Here is a 19,976-nt window from a genome sequence, read left to right on the forward strand (position 1 = left end):
TTCCAACCTACAGAACATCTGGTCTGAGCAATATCTCCTATGTGGGAGTGGAAGGTGGCAGAGCAGCAGCTGGCATAAGCAGAGCAAAGAATGAGAACAAAACATTCGAGGAAATGGAAAGAGGAAGTGATGGTCAAAAAAGATTGCTCACATCTTCCTCCCTCCTTCATGGCTGAGGAAAATAGGGGGCTGTAGTTCTGGGACACTGTCTGGAAACCCTTCTTGGGAAAGCAAAGATCTCTGTGACCATTACCAATCTGCTCTCAAAAGGGAAGAGGAACTGGAGTTTAAAAACCTACCCTTGCATGGTGTCATGTTCCCTGCCACTGGTATTGGGACTCTTGTCAACTATTCCTTGCTGTGTTCCATCTGCATAATTTGAAAAATGGGGACAAAGCCTTTGGAAGGGAATCCGTGCCTTCCTTCCTCTGGGGAGCTTTAAAACAATCCTGCCACCAGGGCCGGCTCCAGGATTTTTGCCGCCCCAAGCAGCAAAAAGAAAAAAAGTGAAAAAAAAAAAGCCGTGATTGCGATCTGCTTTACTGCCGCCGCTTCAGTCTTCGGCGGCAATTCGACAGTGGGTCCTTCGCTCCCAGAGGGAGTGAGGGACCCGCTGCCGAATTGCAGCAGAAGAGCCGGACATGCCGCCCCTCTCCATTGGCCGCCCCAAGCACCTGCTTGCTGGGCTGGTCCCTGGAGCCGGCCCTGCCTGCCACTTAGGAACAAAGTGTTTCAAAAGGGGTTGGCATCCACAACTGCAAGAGCTCAGCTCCCCTCTATGCATCCACAGAAGTGACCAGATTTTCCTAAAGAATTCAGCATGCTGGACAGGGAGCTCTTCTGAGAATCTGTCCCTTAATATCGTAAGGGGAGCTACCGGCTGCTGGTTCTTTTGTTTAGGTATCTACATAGGAGCTGGGCTCTTTGGAAAATCCAGCCCTGGTTGTGGGTGCTCAACCCTTGGACACCGGGCCATGAGCCCTTTAGATATGTTAGGTACTATGTGAAATCCAATCAGAAGTATTGTATTATTATGAGCCAGGGCTAAACACCATCCCAGGCCAATATTATTCAGCAGTGTCCAGATATGAAGAGGAGTACCACTAGGTGCAGGAAAATCTTCATTCTTTATCACTTTGGTCGCTGCTTCTGTTATAAACCCTTTATTTTCAGGACTTTCAAGCCTGGCTGTAAACATTTGCTCTGTAAACTGCTTACCCCTGAATGTTCAAGCATTGATCGAGATACAAAGGGAGTGCTTAAAGCTGATAAAGTCATTGCAGAGAAACTAAATGAATTCTTTGCTTCAGTCTTCACGGCTGAGGATGTTAGGGAGATTCCCAAACCTGAGCTGGCTTTTGTAGGTGACAAATCTGAGGAACTGTCACAGATTGAAGTGTCACTAGAGGAGGTTTTGGAATTAATTGATAAACTTAACAGTAACAAGTCACTGGGACCAGATGGCATTCACCCAAGCGTTGTGAAAGAACTCAAATGTGAAGTTGCGGAACTGTTAACTAGGGTTTGTAAACTGTCCTTTAAATCGGCTTCTGTACCCAATGACTGGAAGATAGCTAATGTAATGCCAATATTTAAAAAGGGCTCTAGAGGTGATCCCGGCAATTACAGACTGGTAAGTCTAACGTCAGTACTGGGCAAATTAGTTGAAACAATAGTAAAGAATAAAATTATCAGACACATAGAAGAACATAAATTGTTGGGCAAAAGTTAACATGGTTTCTGTAAAGGGAAATCGTGTCTTACTAATCGTGACTTGCATCTGAAGAAGTGAGGTTCTTACCCACGAAAGCTTATGCTCCCAGTACTTCTGTTAGTCTCAAAGGTGCCACAGGACCCTCTGTTGCTTAATCTATTAGAGTTCTTTGAAGGGGGTCAACAAACATGTGGACAAGGGGGATCCAGTGGACATAGTTTACTTAGATTTCCAGAAAGCCTTTGAAGAGGTCCCTCACTAAAGGCTCTTACGTAAATTAAGTTGTCATGGGATAAAAGGGAAGGTCCTTTCATGGATTGAGAACTGGTTAAAAGACAGGGAACAAAGGGGTAAATAGTGGTGTTCCCCAAGGGTCTGTCCTAGGACCAATCCTATTCAACTTATTCATAAATGATCTGGAGAAAGCAGTAAAAAGTGAGGTGGCAAAGTTTGCAGATGATACTAAACTGCTCAAGATAGTTAGGACCAAAGCAGACTGTGAAGAACTTCAAAAAGATCTCACAAAACTAAGTGATTGGGCAACAAAATAGCAAATGAAATTTAATGTGGATAAATGTAAAGTAATGCACATTGGAAAAAATAACCCCAACTATACATACAATATGATGGGGGCTAATTTAGCTACAACAAATCAGGAAAAAGATCTTGGAGTCATCGTGGATAGTTCTCTGAAGACGTCCACGCAGTGTGCAGAGGCAGTCAAAAAGCAAACAGGATGTTAGGAATAATTAAAAAGGGGCTAGAGAATAAGATGGAGAATATCTTATTGCCCTTATATAAATCGATGGTACACCCACATCTTGAATACTGCGTACAGATGTGGTCTCCTCATCTCAAAAAAGATATACTGGCACTAGAAAAGGTTCAGAGAAAGGCAACTAAAATGATTAGGGGTTTGGAATGGGTTGCATATGAACAGAGATTGAAGAGGCTAGGACTTTTCAGCTTGGAAAAGAGGAGACTAAGGGGGGATATGATAGAGGTATATAAAATCATGAGTGATGTGAAGAAAGTAGATAAGGAAAAGTTATTTACTTATTCCCATAATACAAGAACTAGGGGCCACCAAATGAAATTAATGGGCAGCAGGTTTAAAACAAATAAAAGGAAGTTCTTCTTCACACAGCGCACAGTCAACTTGTGGAGCTCCTTGTCTGAGGAGGTTGTGAAGGCTAGGACTATAACAGCATTTAAAAGAGAGCTGGATAAATTCATGGAGGTTAAGTCCATGAATGGCTATTAGCCAGGATGGGTAAGGAATGGTGTCCCTAGCCTCTGTTTGTCAGAGGGTGGAGATGGATGGCAGGAGAGAGATTATCATTACCTGTTAGCTTCACTCCCTCTGGGGCACCTGGCATTGACCACTGTTGGTAGACAGGATACTAAGCTAGATGGATCTTTGGTCTGACACAGTACGGCCGTTCTTATGCGTTGGGAACTGCTTTTGTAATTTGAAATGTCAGGGAATTTTATGGCAAACATTTTTTGTTGGAAAATACCAATTCACTGAGAAGGCTTTTGCAGTGCCAGGATGAAATTGAGAGACAGGGAGAGTGAGTATGGGCAGAACTCCAGAGTAGCTAGTGGCTATGTGGTTCAAGTAATCATCAGGGATGTGAGAATGCCAGGTTCAAGTCTTTGTCTTAAAGCTAGGGCTCCCATATCCCAAGTGAGTGCCTTCACCACTGGGCTTATGGCTAGTCTAGGGTAGATGTCTGCCTCTCTCTTTCTCCCTCCCTCCCCCGAAAAATATTGAAATGTCTTGGTTTTGATCCAACATGGCATTAAACCAAATTCTGAAAGCTCAACGTATTTTACAAAACGGAATTCTTGTTTTCTAGCCAGCCCTTATTGTAATCAATCTATAGCCTCCTGGGACTCTTGGGGCCAGCCTGGTTGGCCCCTTGGAACTTCATATTGATGGTGAAGATAGACTTCAGAGCTTCCTGCTCTGAAAACACAGCTCCCTCTAATCTGAACTAAAGGAGAACCCCCATTATCAGTAAAGAGTCTCTGGTACATAGTTAAGCATTCCAATTCCATGCAGTGCTGGAGTGCAAAGGCAAACTTACAAACTAACTTGGGAATTATGACCAATCCATATGGACTGCTTTAAAAAGCTAGATTTAGCTCTTCCGGTGGTATAAACTAGTGTAATTGACTTGGATGGATCTGACTCTAATGTGTAACTGGGGCTACACAATCAGTTACATTTTAGAAATGAAAGGGAACCTATAAACTTAACAATCACACTATCATTTAAAATTGTTACCTCTGCCAATACAAATAACCCCTATGAGTCCTGCTACTGAAAGGGATTAGAGAAAAAGAAATATTCCCCTCTCCTCACACACACTTTGTTTTTCCAGTCAAATGCGTGGAGTAAAGCCAGATTTTCATAAAAGTTCAGCCACCAGAAATTCCCACTCACACTGATGGGCAGATTGCCGAAGGTGCTCAGCTCTGAGCAAGCTGTGCTCTTCTGATAAGTTGGTCCTCTGTGTAGCATTTGTTTCTTCTGCATGACCAACCGGTTCCCTCAGAGTAGTCAGTTTCATTCTTTTCTCTCTATAGTCAGTATCCCTTGTTGTTTGTGGAGTTCTTTCATTTAGCAACACAAGAGAGAAAAAACATTTTTTGCAATAACAACAAAGAGTCTGGTGGCACCTTAAAGACTAACAGATTATCTACAAAAACAACAAAGAGTCTGGTGGCACCTTAAAGACTAACAGATAGTTAGTCTTTAAGGTGCCACCAGACTCTTTGTTGTTTTTGTAGATACAGACTAACACGGCTACCCCCTGATTTTTTGCAATGTGATTGTAAATCCTCAATAAGAGCCCCGTTCAAAACCCAATAAAAGGGAACACTTTTGAACACAACTGTATAATTAGACTGGAAATCACTGAGGCTGAGAATTTAGCAAGATTCAAAAAGGCATTGGACATTTATAGGGATATCAAGAATATCCAGTGTTCTACTTAATGCCAACAAACATTTTGGAGCGGATATAAACATGCTTCATGGTTTAACCGATCTCTATTACAGATAGTTGGTCTGAGACTCTAATGGGAGTGGGGGAGCACCTGGCTGATTATCCCACATCTGTTGACTTCCAGATTCTTTTTTATCTGAAACAGTTGGTACTGACCACTACTGGAGACAAGATAGTCATTGGGTCTGACTCAGTCTGGAAATTCCTAGATTTCTGCAAAAGTGCCTGAAACTACTTTTAACTTGCTTTTTGTTAAGTTGATCGTATCTCTTTAGCTATCACTACTAATGAAATATAGCCTTGTCAATTAATAAAATCCTAGCAGATCTTCCCTTTTATATAACCAGTAGGATTATTAAATCCTCATGATAGTAAGATCACACGCCTTGGAAATCTCACATTTAACCACAGACCTTAGCAGAATTATCTTTATAATTACACACACATAACAGTTGTGGTGTATACTATAGATTTTAAAGTCCAACCTGGACCTAACATTTCCCCAACAACAAACCCATATCCACAGCCTCATCTCTGAGGGTGAGATTGGGGAGGAGGACCCTCCGTTCCCAAAGGTACCCCGTCACTCCCAACACCCGCTGCCCTTGTTCCATCTCCGGCTGCCTCCTGCCCATGGGATAGGTGTGGCAGCAGCTGCATGCCCCTCTCCTCATGGCCACTGCTGTCTCAATGCTCTGTGTGTTGGGGAGCGAGAGGAACTGCGACTTGTTGACACACTCACTAGGTGGCACACACCCAGAGCAGGAAGGTGGCGGCGGCCAGCAGGAGCAGGGCACTCATCCTTCGCCATGCCAACCCCACAGGCTGGAGGAGGTGATCAGAGATGACCCAACCTGAGCATGAGCGGGTTGGGTTTTTTCAGGCCTGACCTGAACATGACACTTGTAGTTGGGTCCCAGGGGGGTTGAGTCAGGTTGCAAGGTTCTAGTTTCCTATCTGGAAAGCTGTTTCCTAAGTACTGAACCTTTAAGAGTAAGTTGGCACCCCTAGCCTATCTACAACATGGACTTCAAGATGGGTGCATTTACAGAATGCATCACTCGCACTGTTCTCTCTCTTATGGGGACTTTATATTTGTTCTTTCTTTCTTGGTTTCTCTTACTCTGCAATAAAAACTACCCAGTCTGAAAGCTACTGAGCTCTTTGCCTAGGGAAACATCACAACCTTCAATTCATATTAGCCTTTGAGTGGCTTCAGTGAATAGTAAAACAAAATTCACACTGAAGTCACTGTTGAGTTATTGGATTTCACAACCTTAAAATTGCATTAAAGTTATTCAGGGCTTTTTTTTTTTTTTACATTTAATATATATGATAATGAGGAATCAAAGTGCTTGAGCAATTGTTTAAAGTATTGGCAGAAGGTAAATGTACCAAGATTGAATCACCTTATAGCTTTACAGGCAGAAATGGTGTTGGCTCTGGAAAGCACCCAAGCTGCACTTAAGTCCAGCCCCATTCAGGACAGCCCCCAAACACACGCTTAACTTTAAACGTGCTTATGACCCACTGACTTCAATAAGACGTAAGCATGTGCTTAAAGTTAAACAAGCGCTTAAGTTTTTCTCTGCATCAGGGCCACGTTCCTGAGCACTTTGCTGGATCAAGCCAGTGGAAAAGCGGCAATGAATATATTAAAACATAATGTGCACGCCATTAACCCTTGCTACTGCCCTTTTACTGATAGAAATGTCCTATAGCCGTCCCAGAGAGGTATAACCTTTCTGCAGAAATTTTAATCCAATCTTTAAAATTCCATAGCAGGGATCTCATTCTCAATTAAATTCTATGGGCCCAATTCTCCTCTCACTTGCAGCTGTGTAACAGCCAGGGCACTGCATTGCTTTCAATGATATTACTCCAAATGTCTGCTGGTGTAAGTGAGCGCAAAGTCAGGTCACTAGAGTCATGTGTTTTGAATCCTGTTTCATTTCCATAGAACCAAACTGTGTGTTTTAGAAACACGGGGTCTGATTTTTCCCTTCACTTATACCAGTTTAACTCAATCGACTCTTGATTGACACGAACTGAAGAGTTTCCATTGCTCCAGTGTGCTGCTAGGGGGCGCTGTGCTGCACTGTAGGAAACAGGATGGGGAGCGTCTCTAGAGGGCACTCTTCCCTTGCACTCAGGATACTTCTCCAGGGGAGGGAACTCCAGTTATTAGGAAGAGATAGGTATTAGCAATGGGCGATTCAATCATTAGAAACATAGATGTCTGGGAGAACCGCATGGTGACCTGCCTGCCTGGTGTGAAGGTTGTGGATCTCTTGGGACATCTAGATAGGCTTATGTGTAGTGCTGGGGAGGAGTCATGGTACATGTAGGTACCAACGACATGGGGAAGGATAGGAGAGAGGTCTGGGAGGCCAAATTTAGGTTGCTAGTAAGAGATTGAAGTCCAGGACCTCCATGGTGGCATTCTCTGAAATGCTTCCAGTTCCATGCGCAGGGCCAGTTAGACAGGCAGAACTGCAGGGTCTCAATGCGTGGATGAGACGACGGTGTAGAGAGGAGGGGTTTAGATTTATTAGAAACTGGGGAAGCTTTTGGGAAAGCGGGAGCCTATACAGGAAGGATGGGCGCCACCTAAACCAAAATGGAACCAGATTGCTGGCGCTTAACATTAAAAAGGCCGTAGAACAGTTTTTAAACTAAGGGCTGGGGGAAAGCCGACAGGTGCGGAGGAGCATGTGATTCGGACATTCCTTAGGGGAGTATCTATAAATGGAGATTCCCTATGTCCTAATAAGGAGGAGAGGACGGAAAATGATAAAAATTCAGGGAGGATCTGATGAGAAACAGTCACATGAAAAAAGTCCCATTCAATTATGTCATGCAATAGAGGACAGCTAAAAAATGTCAAATTTTTAAAATGCTTATATACCAATGCTACAAGTCTAAATAATAAGATCGGTGAACTAGAGTGGCTGGTATTAAATAAGGATATTGATATAATAGGCATCACAGAAACTTGGTGGAATGAGGATAATCAATGGGTCACAGTAATACCAGGGTACAATATATATCAGAAGTACAGAACAGCTTGTGCTAGTGGGGGAGTGGCACTATATGTGAAAGAAAGCGTAGTATCAAATGAAGTAAAAATCTTAAATGAACTAAATTGTACTATAGAATCTCTATGGATAGTAATTCCATGCTTGAAAAATAAGAATATAGCAGTAGGGCTATATTACAGACCACCTGACCGAGATGGTGTTAGTGACTCTGAAATGCTCAGGGAGATTAGAGAGGCTATTAAAATAAAAAACTCAATAGTAATAATAATGGGAGATTTCAACTATCCCCATATTGACTGGGTACATATCACCTCAGGAAGGGATGCGGAGATAAAGTTTCTTGATACCTTAAATGACTGCTTCTTGCAGCAGCTAGTCCTGGTACCCACAAGAGGAGAGGCAATTCTTGATTTAGGCCTAAATCGAGCACAGGATCAGATCCAAGCTGGACTGCTTGGAAATAGTAACCATAATATAATTAAATTTAACACCCCTGTGGTGGGGAAAACTCGACAGCAGCCAATACTGTAGCATTTAATTTCAGAAAGGGGAAGTACACAAAAATGAGGAGGTAATGTTAAAAGAATGCGTAATGCGATAGCAGTGTTCGGAGTGAAAAAATCATTTCTTGCTATAAATTCTAATACTTTTAGAGGAGAAGTTTTAGGACTTATTCGCTCAGATAAAGCTATAAAGCTATTCATTCATCATACAATTCCACTGCATCAATGTCAGCAGCGTTATCAGCACTGAGCGCTAAATGTAGGTCTTGGCACTGCTTCCTGAGGTCTTCTTTGGAAAACTGATTTTTAATATTTCCAATATCGTATAAAAATTCAAAAGTTTCACAATGACCATGCAACTGGCAAAACCTTTCTTCAATGGAAGTTCTAGCTACATCCAAAATACAATAGAAACATTCAACTTTAAACCTTTCATTTGGATCGAGAATAGGATCATGAGCCTCATAACAAAACTGTCTTGTTTTTTTCCGAGGACGAATGAATTGTTGAGGTGCAAACGTCGGTTCAAAATCAAGATCCTCTGCTATTGTTGTTGCTTCTTTGACAGTTCCTTCAAATCCTTCATCTGAACGGTATTTTTTAAAATATTTCAGCGTTTTATTCAAAATCGTCTTTGCCTCGGACATGTCTATAGTTATGTTCGGCATAACTTTGCTGGTCAAATTAATTTGATTTAGAATATTGTGCCGAATAACCGTGCAACATGAAAATTGAAACTGCATCATTTTCTGAGCCAATGTTTCAGCTTCATGTCGAAATGAAGGCTCATACAACAAGTCCTGGCTTATTTCGAATAGTGCATCATAAATTTCTCCTGATGAATATCAGAATGGTCTAATAGCGTCTATCCTGCTTTCCCATCTAGTTTGACTCAGAGGTTTAAGTGTGAGTTTTTGTTCAAGATGCTTCTTCACGACTGCCCAACGGTGTGTGGAAGCACTAAAAAAGTTGTAAATTGCTTGCACTGTGGTAAAATATGAAACGGCATCTTTAGATGATTTGGCATCATCACTGACAACCAGATTGAGCAAATGGCAAGGAATGAAAAAAGCTCGATTGTTTAAATTCAATATTCTTTGCTGTACACCTGCATGTCGTCCTCGCATGTTTGAGCCGTTATCGTACCCTTGGCCGTGCATATTTTCTAAAGGTATTCCATAGTGTTCCAATCTCTGTAGAATTACATCTGTGAGGGCTTTCCCAGTAGTTTCGTTCACTGGTATAAATTCTAGAACGTGTTCACAAATTTTCACTTCTGCATTTTCATCAATTTTCAGAAATTGTAAAACTATTGACATTTGCTCGGTTTTGCTCAGATCTTGAGTACAATCAACTATAAATGAGTAATATTTGGCATATTTTAAATTCGATAAAATTTCATTACGCACTCCATTAGAAATTAATTCTATTATCTCATTTTGTGTATTTTTACCCAAATAATGGGTGTGAATCTCTCCATCGTTCACTCTTCATACATGCTCAGCCATAACATTATCAAATTTTGCCAATAACTCAACCAATTTTAAGAAATTTCCATTGTTATTCTCATATAAAATATCCGAGGATCCATGGAATGTGAGGCACTGTTCGGCTAGGAAATTAACAATTGCCAGTAAACGTTCCAACACCGCTTGCCAACGTAGAATTTCTGAATTTAGTTGACGTTGCTGTACAGCATTGATTATTGTACCGGAACGTAATCTGTTTGACAGCTCAATTCAATTTGTCAATGAGCGTAAATGATTTTTTGATGTTTCGTGTTCTTTCAAATGCTGATGCAAATTTCGCCAGTCATTAAAACCTGCAGTTGCCAAAAGAATATCCGAGTTACAGAACAGTTTGCAGCAAAAACAAAAAACTACATCTTTGGTCTGTGAATACACTAACCGTGATCTATTCATTTGTTCCCCATCTTTCATTTTTTTCTTCATACTAAATGGCTTAAATCAACGATTCAACTCATTAAGTAGATATTCAAATGTAGGATCTAGTTTTGAAGGACCTTTTTTCACAATAATATTTCGCATTGTATCAGTAATTATTGTCGGCCATGTACTTGGATCCGATCCTATGTCAGTCTCTCCACCTTCCAATAATTGTTCTTCAGTTTTCGATTTGGATAACAGTTCTTCATTTCTGGACTCTTCAGCTGAAGTAGTAAATCTTTGGATGGATTGTGATTGTTCGTCTTTATCAGTTAGTGAGGATAAACTTTGGTCAGATTGTTGTTCATCTTTATCAGTTGATAAAGGTAATCTTTGGTTCGATCGGTCTTCATCAGTTGATGAATAATCACCTTCAATGCATTGATTAGAACTTTCTCCTTGATTGTTGACTTTTTTAAAATACTTTTTGAAGTACGAGATAGTTTTTCTAATTCTTTTTGCCATTTCTCTCTTTGTTGCCGGTAAGCAGCACTGGAAAGTCGTTTTTGTTTTTGTCCTGGCATTTTAGCCCTATAACTACTGGCACCGACGCGAAACGGAAATTAGTGCGAATGGCGCCGACAGGGCAGCACAGTACACACACGTAATTGTGATTTGAGTGACCGTGTCACAACGTGACATGATATTTTTCACGTCAGACTCCTATTGCACTACTGTACTTGCCGTAGGTAAGGTGCTAGTCATTGGGGCGAGAGAGCTCCCCACGAGCTCGGATACACACTGGACCCAGCCCTGCTGGCATTTTCCCAGCGCTGAGGCCACTCAGCTGGGAGCCCGAGGGGCATGCAATGGGGAGAGCTCTGGGGCTGTAGGAGCCAAGGAAGAGGTGCTGGGCTTGCTGGACATACGCTGCCCCACTCTGCCAGGTCACTCGCCCCCTGCAGGGGGGAGGCAGAAGGAGACTCCAGGCACCAGCACCCTGAGGCCACCAGGCTGGGAACCCGAGGGGCATGCAATGGAGAGAGCTCTGGGGCTGGAGAAGCCAAGGAAGAGGTGCTGGGCTTGCTGGACAGACGCTGCCCCTCTCTGCCAGATCGCTCGCCCCCTGCAGGAGGGGAGGCAGAAGGAGACTCCAGGCACCGGCACCCTGAGGCCACCAGGCTGGGAACCCGAGGGGCATGCAATGGGGAGAGCTCTGGGACTGGAGGAGCCAAGGAAGAGGTGCTGGGCTTGCTGGACAGATGCTGCCCCTCTCTGCCAGGTCGCTCGCCCCCTGCAGGAGGGGAGGCAGAAGGAGACTCCAGGCACTGGAATGCTGTGAAGGGCTGGGGAGGGAGGCAGCAGCCTCTGGGGCTCCAGCAGGCAGAAGCTCCCCAGGGGTCCCAGGGACCCTCCCGCCCGGCCCGACTCTTACCTTGCTGCGGATCTGGCCCGAGGTGGATTCATCTCCCATCACAGGCGCTCCCAGGGCCAGGGGTTGGGGCTGCTGCTGGATCCCAGCCCTGCTCATCCTTAGTCTTCGCCTTGGCCCCGGCACGAGCTGGGCTCAGCCCGGGCTGCCGCTCCGCTCCGCTCCGCTCCCCTCTCCCCTCCCCTGGGTGAGGGGGCCGGGTGGCCGCTGACCGTGGGAGAGCGGCGGGAGCTGGTAGCGCGGCCCTGCCCCAGCTGCGAGGATGGGCCGCTCCTCCTCGGTTTGTTCACGCTGCTCTCCCGCGGTCAGCGGCCACCACCCCCCACCCTCCGAGGCGGGAGCCGGTAGCGCGGCCTTGTCCCGGCTGCAGAGGACAGGCCGCTCCTCGACTTGCAGCGGCGGGGACAAGCCGAGGAGGAGCGGTCCGTCCTCTGCAGCCGGGCAGGGCTGTGCTACTGGCTCCTGCCTGAGAGGGGAGGTGGCCGCTGCCCGCGGGAGAGCGGCGGGGACACGCTCCCCACTTAGCCGGCTCTGTGCCCCGTCGCACCCGGCAGCAGAACAACAGGCTGGTTATGCACCCCGGGGCGGTCAGGATCCAGCCCAGGATGCTGCTTGAGGTTTGAGCTGGGGCCCCAGCATTATGCCACCCCATATATTTTGCCGCCCTAGGCACCTGCTTGTTTAGCTGGTGCCTAGAGCCGCCCCTGAGTGGACTACATCCACCCTGATTGAATTGGCCCCGTCAACACTGGTTCTCCACTTGCGAAGTAACTCCCTGCTCTCCATGTGTCAGTATGTAATGCCTGCATCTGTAACTTTCACTCCATGCATCTGAAGAAGTGAGGTTTTTTACCCACAGAAGCTTATGCCCAAACAAATCTGTTAGTCTTTAAGGTGCCACCGGACTCCTTGTTGTTTTTGATGATAACCCTGTCTGTTCATTCCCTTTGGGGCACCTGCCATTGGCCACTGTCAGAGGACAGGATACTGGGCTTGATGGATCTTTGATCTAACCCAGTATGGCCGTTCTTAAGAGTTCCATTGGCTCTGGACCTCTGATCAGTGGAAGCAGAACGCGAGAATCAATGCCCGGACAATTAGACTTGCACACAAATGTGTTTCCCCCCCCCAAAAAAACTTACATGTATTGAGTTAACCAAAATTGAGCCTAAGTCAGCTGAATACAAATCCACAACCCTGTCTGAACCAGAATGTCTAACGCTTGCTTGTACCCTGGGGCTTGTATCTTCATGTTTGACACTTACTGAGATTAAAAACAAACCATCACTGAGTTACAAACCAGAGCTATTTATTCAGATTTCTAAAATGAAAATAACAATTTACAAAAAGTCGGCTTCATTTTAGTTTGTTTACATGACATTTATTTAGACGTCCTATATCTGTGTGCATTGCTAAAGCCCCTGGCTACACTATCTCACGGAACACCATCGTGCTTATACCTAGTTTGTTTAAATAGCCTTTAACTGTAAAAGCTTTGACACACGAGGTCCAACCCTGCTCACAATGGGGCCTGAGTCTGATGAGCATCAATCTGGATGAACTCCTTTGAAATCAGTGGAGTTAGCCCAGTGCAAGACTCTCATCCTTTAAGGATTTCCATATGTACTTAACCCTAAACATGTGAATAGTCCCTTCAAGTTCAAGCACGGGGACACCTATTTTCAGGATAGTGACCTAAACCGGGATTAATTTTCAGTGAAAGTCAATGGGGATGAAGCAGCGACAGAACTGAAATTGTTTGAACAAGAACATTTTTTGTTGAACATTGTCAAGAAAAAAATATTGGCTTTCATAGATTCATAGATTCATAGATTATAGGACTGGAAGGGACCTCGAGAGGTCATCGAGTCCAGTCCCCTGCCCGCATGGCAGGACCAAATACTACTAATTTCAAAGTTTTCTTTTTAAAAAATTATTTTTAGAAATTGGAAAACAAACAAACAAACAAACAAGGCTGTTTTGAGTGGTTTTTTTATTGCATGTGCGGGGGGGGGGGGGGGAGAGGGGTTGGTTGTTTTTTCCTTTCCCCTCCCTCTCTTCCACCTTTCCCCCACCCATTTTCAATGGAAAAAGGGAAAAATGGGGAGGAAGACGGGGGGAGGGGAGGAAGGAGGGGAGGGAACAAAGAAACTAAACACCTGAAAAGGTGAAACATTTCAAAATTGAATGTTTGGAGAAACAAAAAACATTCAAGAAAATTTAGAGTAAACAATAAATTATTCCTCTTCAAAACCTGGAGAATTAACATTTTCACATGTTTGGGCTCCACCCCTCTCCCCGCACCCCTCATTTTTGACCATTGGTAATGAGTGTAAACTGGTCAAAGTGAAGCAGATTTAGACCACTGACTGCAATAGGATCCACTCTCATTCCTTTTTCCCCTCCATGTACTGGAAAAATAAAGTCTAAACATGCCCTAACCAGGAACGCAAGCACAACTACCTCAATATTCTCCAGCACTGCACTGCACTTGGCATCAATGATTTGCTGCACAAGTGGATGCCATTGGGGAGATGTAGGACTGGCCGCTCCTCTGAAATGTCATACTTTCCCTAGATAAATTCATGGAGGACAGGTCCATCAATGGCTATTAGTCAGGATGGACAGGGATGGCGTCCCTAGCCTCTGTTTGCCAGAAGCTGGGAATGGGAGACGGGATGGATCACTTGATGATTACCTGTTCTGTTCATTCCCTCTGGGGCCCCTGGCATTGACCACTGTCGGAAGACAGGATACTGGGCTTGATGGACCTTTGGTCTGACCTAGTATGGCCGGTCTTATGTTCTTAATGCCAAGCAAACTTCTGTTGGACCTCTACTGTAAGAAATGATCACATGTCAGGACTAAATAACTTTATAGTAATTTGTATTAAACAGGACTGAAGAAGACAAGGGCCCTGGAATATCATGCTGCAGTGATACCTGAGCCTATTGTTGGGTAGAACACTATCATGATACTAGTTAAGGGCCTAATCCTGCAAACACATGGGCCCTGATCCTACAACCACTTACACATGTGCTTATCCTCACATAAATGAGATGCTCATGAGTAATCCTCTTGGAATCCAAAGTTGTTTCCACTATTAAGCATTTGAAGGATCAGGTCTTAATTTAGTAGTGTCCCATCAAAAAACAGGGTCTACCTTTGTATTTGCACAGTACCTAGCCCAAGGGGATTCCGGTCCACGACTAGCATGCCTAGGCAAAATAATGATACATTTTCAAAAGTAACCAGTGGTGTTTGGTGTTCTGAAGGGCACCCAGATTAAAGCACCTTAAAGAGACTTGAATTTCAGAACATGATAAACTCCCATCCTCTGAAAAGCAGGACCCTCAAGGAAGTGTCAAGTTGGGCCCTCAAAATCATCCATTGCATCTGAAAATTTAGCCCTGGTCATTTCTTCATGATATTTCTTTGGGTGGGGAGGGGGGTCTCTAAAGGTAATATTTTCCAAAAGCACCCAAGTCCCACTGACTTTATATTAAACGTAGAGCATGTCTACATGGTGTGCCAATGTGCGCTATGGGGGGTGTGATGACTAAAGCTCACTAACGTGTTGCACATTAATTGGTCCATGTAGACATGCTGGTGTGCACTTAAGTTTCCCTAGGGTGCTTTAACATAGTGCTGTTTCAAACCTTTTTTGCACACCAGCAGGGCTCCATGGACCAATTAATGCGCTTTAGAAATCACATCCTGTAGTGTGCATTGCATTCATGTAAACATGCCCTCTTGGAAAATTGGGCGTTGGCCCAGAGTCTCTAAAATCCCATTGATTTCAATGGGATTTAGGCACCCAAATGCCTTGAAGGATCTGGGCCTAGGAACCTAAATTTCTCAGGCTCCTTTGAAAATTATACTCCAAGTCTGTATGGCCCCAGAGCTCATCCTACCTTAAGGCACGTCTGCACTTACAGTGCTGCAGTGTGTATGGTGAAGATGCTCCATGTTGATGGGAGAGAGCTCTCCTGTTGGCATAAAAATACCCACAAGGGGCAGAAACTGTGTTAGCAGGAGACGCTCTGCTGCTGACATTGCACTGTGCACACGAGCGCTTATGCCAGCGTAATTTATGTTGCTCATGGGGGTGGAATATTCACATTCCTCAGTGACATAAATTATGCCATCATAAGCTCTAGAGTAAACGGAGCCTTATTCTAACTGCTTAGTTCAGTCTGTTTGGTGGAAGTTGTATCTTTATTATTGTTCCCTCTGTAGAAGCCCCTTTGTGGAGGACCAGAACAAGGCCTATGCAACATTTATGTTCAACTTGGATCCTCACAATATGGCGTCAGTGGGATTTATATGGTGCCCTCAGCACAGTGAAGAATTTCACCCAGATTGTCTAGAATCTCGCCCCCAGACCACCGCCCAGGAAGATCTGAAGAATGGACATAAATGGAGATGGAAACTTCATGTCACCTGATGAAACCACCCATTGCCTAGGTTGAGAATATGTGGCAGTTAGAACACAACTAAATCCCCCAGAGCTGGCCACCTCTGAATTTTGGGAGAGTTTGGATCAAGATCAGAAATGTACAGGTGACCCTAAGCTTTATAATGGTCTGAGTCAAAAGCCTGGCTCCCAAGCTTTCCTCCTTTGGGGAAGTTCAGGTCCACTTCTGAATCGATGACTCCAGCTCATCCCTCTGATTTTCATTTATCAGAGGGTGGGATTATTAAAAGCACTCATCTCTGCTCCTATTAAAATCAAGAATAAAGTAACAGGAGCAGAGTTAGACCAATGCTGAGCACTTTTGAAAATCTCACCTATATTGATCAGTGACGGACAAATCTTCCAACACCCGTAGACTCAGCCAAGAAAGCATAAAAAGATTCAGAGGATTTAGATTCTTTGGTTTCTGAAAATGGACCAGAAACCCAGGAAGATCAGACTCCCACATGAGGTTTCTGCTGCTTCCCATTTCTGGTCAAGTTAGGAACATAGCGTACACACAGAAAACCACAGGACTGCCACATCTAAGGACATGGGGATGGATAGTCAAAAGTGTCTATGTGACGTAGGCTCTTTCAATGGTCCAAGATTGTTCTACTGTTTGGGGGAATCTCAGAGAAGGTACATCCAGAACTTGTGGATTGGAGAGACAATGAGAAGGGCAAAAGAGGAAAAGCCCTTGATTCCAAAGAGTTCTGGAAGTCTTTGGGAGTCTGGCTTGAGTAAGGACTGCAGGGCTACCACCCTTACTAAATGAACTTTGCATAACCACTGTGCCCCAAGATTAAGACCAAGTGAGGCAGATTTAATACAGGAGAACAACAACCTTCTGAAAAGTGGCCTTCATTGAGAATTTGATTTTCTGCAACACGTGACATCTAGGTCCGCGGAATGATGTGTCCCCCAAAGGCTGTCACCATTGACCTTGCTGAAATGGCATGCTGTAGTGCAAAGGACTGGAATGGGCTTTTATTATTCTATAAACATGGCCAAAAACAAGGAGAAGAGAGGGGGCGGGGGGAAGATGAAATAGGAAAGTGGTTTGGAATCTGCAATGAAGTGTGGAGTCTGGTGCCTGGCCCAGGACTTTGTTTTAATGAAAGCCATTTGACACACATCTAGCTGAGTGGCAAAAGTGCCCCCTCTAAATGGTCAGACTTTCTGGCTGTAATTTATGTGTATTTCTTGGATGTGGCATAGTAGGGGCCAGATGGTTCATTCCTGCCGTCATGCAAAGCCAGGGGCTGATTGGTCAAGTTCCACTCCTCCATTATTTTCTCCATTTGCTGAAAGAATAGAGACATATCCTATGCAGGGGGATTTTTTTTATAAGAAAAAGAGCTATTTTGCCCTTCAAATTCAAAGCCTTTTTTTGTGTGTCAACACTGCTCCTGCATTCATATTTGCTGAGAAATCAGCCCTTGTTAAAGGTTCCTAAGAGGGATGAGCCTCTTTAAACTTTGTTGGGGTCTACTCATATGACACACAAGTTCAGGCTGATGCTGGATAGAAAGCCATTCATAGACCATTATTTGATTTGACCCTACTGAGGAGGTGAATGCTGCAAAAAATAAATTCCTTTAAATAAAGAACATGGTTTTGTTCCCATGGTATCTGTGATCCCTTTCACTCATTTTTTGCAAGTGTGTATGTGTGTATGAAACATTTTTCGCGTGAATGGTCACCGAAACAGGAAATGTTGTGAATGATCTAAAACAGTGGTTCTCAAACTTTTTTCCCGTGGACCACTCAAAAATTGCTGTGGGTCTCGGCGGACCACTTAATGATCTTTCCAAATGTTGTTTCTACCATTAGCTAACTATTGTAAAGTGCTTTGGATAAAAGTGCTGTATTAAAAAAAACCCTTACTAATAATAAATGGGTTTTTTTTGTGCTACAAATAAAAGCACATAACTCATATTTTAATCCCAGTAGTCTTACTTTTCTAACGAAATGGATGTGTTCTCTCTTCCCTGCTGCGGCAGCTCCCTAAGTGGGACTGTGGGGGTAGGGGGGAGAGACTCTCCTTCTCTTCCCCACTGCAGTAGCCCCTGAGCTGGGGCTGGGAAGGAGGAGGGTTTCTCCCTGGCAGCCACAGCTCTGGAGCTGGGGAAAGTCGCCTCTTTCTCTGCCCACCACAGCCCTGCACATCCCAAATTCCCCCCACCCTCTCTGCTCACCCCACTGCCCCCTCCCACGGCCATCACCTCACCTTACATATGAGTCTTCTCCAGGGTTCAGGCACCTAATTAGTGGAGCCACACCTGTGCAGCTCGACTAATTAGGTGGGTAGCCCTTCATTCTCTCTTGTGTGGCTGCCCAGGTGCACATCTCAGAGGGAACTATCTGCAGACCACTTCAATGGAGCGTGTGGTCCATGGACCACAGTTTGAGAACCTCTGATCTAAAAGATCCTCTCTAGTTCAAAGAGAAATTATGTTGGAGAAGTTCTATAGCCTGCAAGACTAGATGATCACCCTGGCCCCTTCTGAATCATAGAATAGCAGGGTTAGAAGGGATCTCTGGAGGTCATCTTGTCTAGACCCCTGCTCAAAGCAGGGCTAATCCCCAGTCAGATTTTTACCCCAGTTCCCTAAATGGCACCCTTAAGGACTGAACTCATAATCCTTGGTTTAGTAGGCCAATGCTCAAACCACTGAGGTATCCATGACCTTGGAACCTATGACTTATGTAATTATGTTTCCATGCACACATTTTTGTGTGACTATGTATTTGCACAGATGAAGTGGATGTGTTTTGAAAGCTCTTTGTGCATTTTGAAGTCATCTGACCAGGGAGCAGAAACCATGCCATGTGGCTTAGGTGACCAGTCACATGACACAAATAATGAATTATGAATATTACAAATATTCTGAATGTGCTCACACAAACCATTAATCAGAAAAACCCAAATAGCAAAACCTCTAGTAAAAACTGTAGTCTGTTTAGGGGTAATTCACAAAGACAAAAGGGAGCTAAATCCACTGAAAAAAATCTATTGGGAACAGTTCGCCCAGCTCTAGTCATGTGGCTAAAACAAAATATAGGTACTCATGAGAAAAATGTATATCAGTAGGCTCCTGATGGTGAAAAGAGAGTATGATCTAGTGCTTGCTTTCTTAATTTTACATTTTCTGCTGTCACCAGTATTGCAGGAATTACGTTTTAATTAAACATATTTGGGAAGCTGGAATTTCAGGTAATACTCTGATTTACTGTACTATAGATAAATAACTTCATAACTTGAGAGGATGATCCTCTCCTGTTGTATCCTTCACCCTCTACACTCAGAAGTAACAGATGCAAGGTCAAACCAAAAGCACAGTGCAGATCCTGAGCGAAATGCCAGATCTCGATAGTGTGCCACATTAAAACTCCGGATGTAAACATTCCCGAATATGGGTGCTCCAGAGTTCAATTGAAAATGTCACAAAATTGCAGGTGTTTAGTGCAGTGTGGGCCATTCCTTCCTCCTCTGAACTCCCTAAAAGCAATGTTTATATGCATGTGTAAGCAGAGTCAGGATGAGCTCTACCCTGACATCTGGTGGTGAATTATGGTGAGTGTGGAAAAGAACTTCTGGGGATGATATTGTTTGCATAGACACACCCACCCTGCCTAGCATGAGCCCATGGCAGCCCAAAATGGTCACTTTGGCAGTTGTGGGATCCCCAGTTTCTCTGTTATTGGGGCAGGAGGAATAAAGTGTTGTTACCCTGATTATGTGAATCAAGGACAATGGAACTGTTTTATGACAGATGGTCTCACCATCATCTAAGTAGCACTCGCTAGACAAGGGACATGGGTTCCAAAACCCAGTGAATTGAGAGAGGGTGGGGATAGGTGTGTGTATCTGATGGTATAGGTTCCCTTCCCTCTTTTGGGGGCCTGGATCACCAGTTGTACC

The 19,976-nt window shown here is 44.1% G+C and overlaps 1 long non-coding RNA gene across 1 annotated transcript in view; it reads left to right on the forward strand.

Moving 5' to 3' along the window:
• The window catches only part of LOC135976520 (uncharacterized), a 62,626-nt gene extending 44,873 nt beyond the window's left edge, over nucleotides 1-17,753 (forward strand). The window contains exon 4 of the long non-coding RNA XR_010593710.1: nucleotides 15,832-17,753. This is a non-coding gene — a long non-coding RNA (uncharacterized LOC135976520). The remainder of the gene's footprint in view (nucleotides 1-15,831) is intronic.
• The last annotated feature ends 2,223 nt before the right edge of the window (nucleotides 17,754-19,976 follow it).

This window comes from Chrysemys picta, chromosome 18, assembly GCF_011386835.1.
Source record: "Chrysemys picta bellii isolate R12L10 chromosome 18, ASM1138683v2, whole genome shotgun sequence".
In the NCBI taxonomy this organism is placed as follows: Eukaryota; Metazoa; Chordata; order Testudines; family Emydidae; genus Chrysemys; species Chrysemys picta.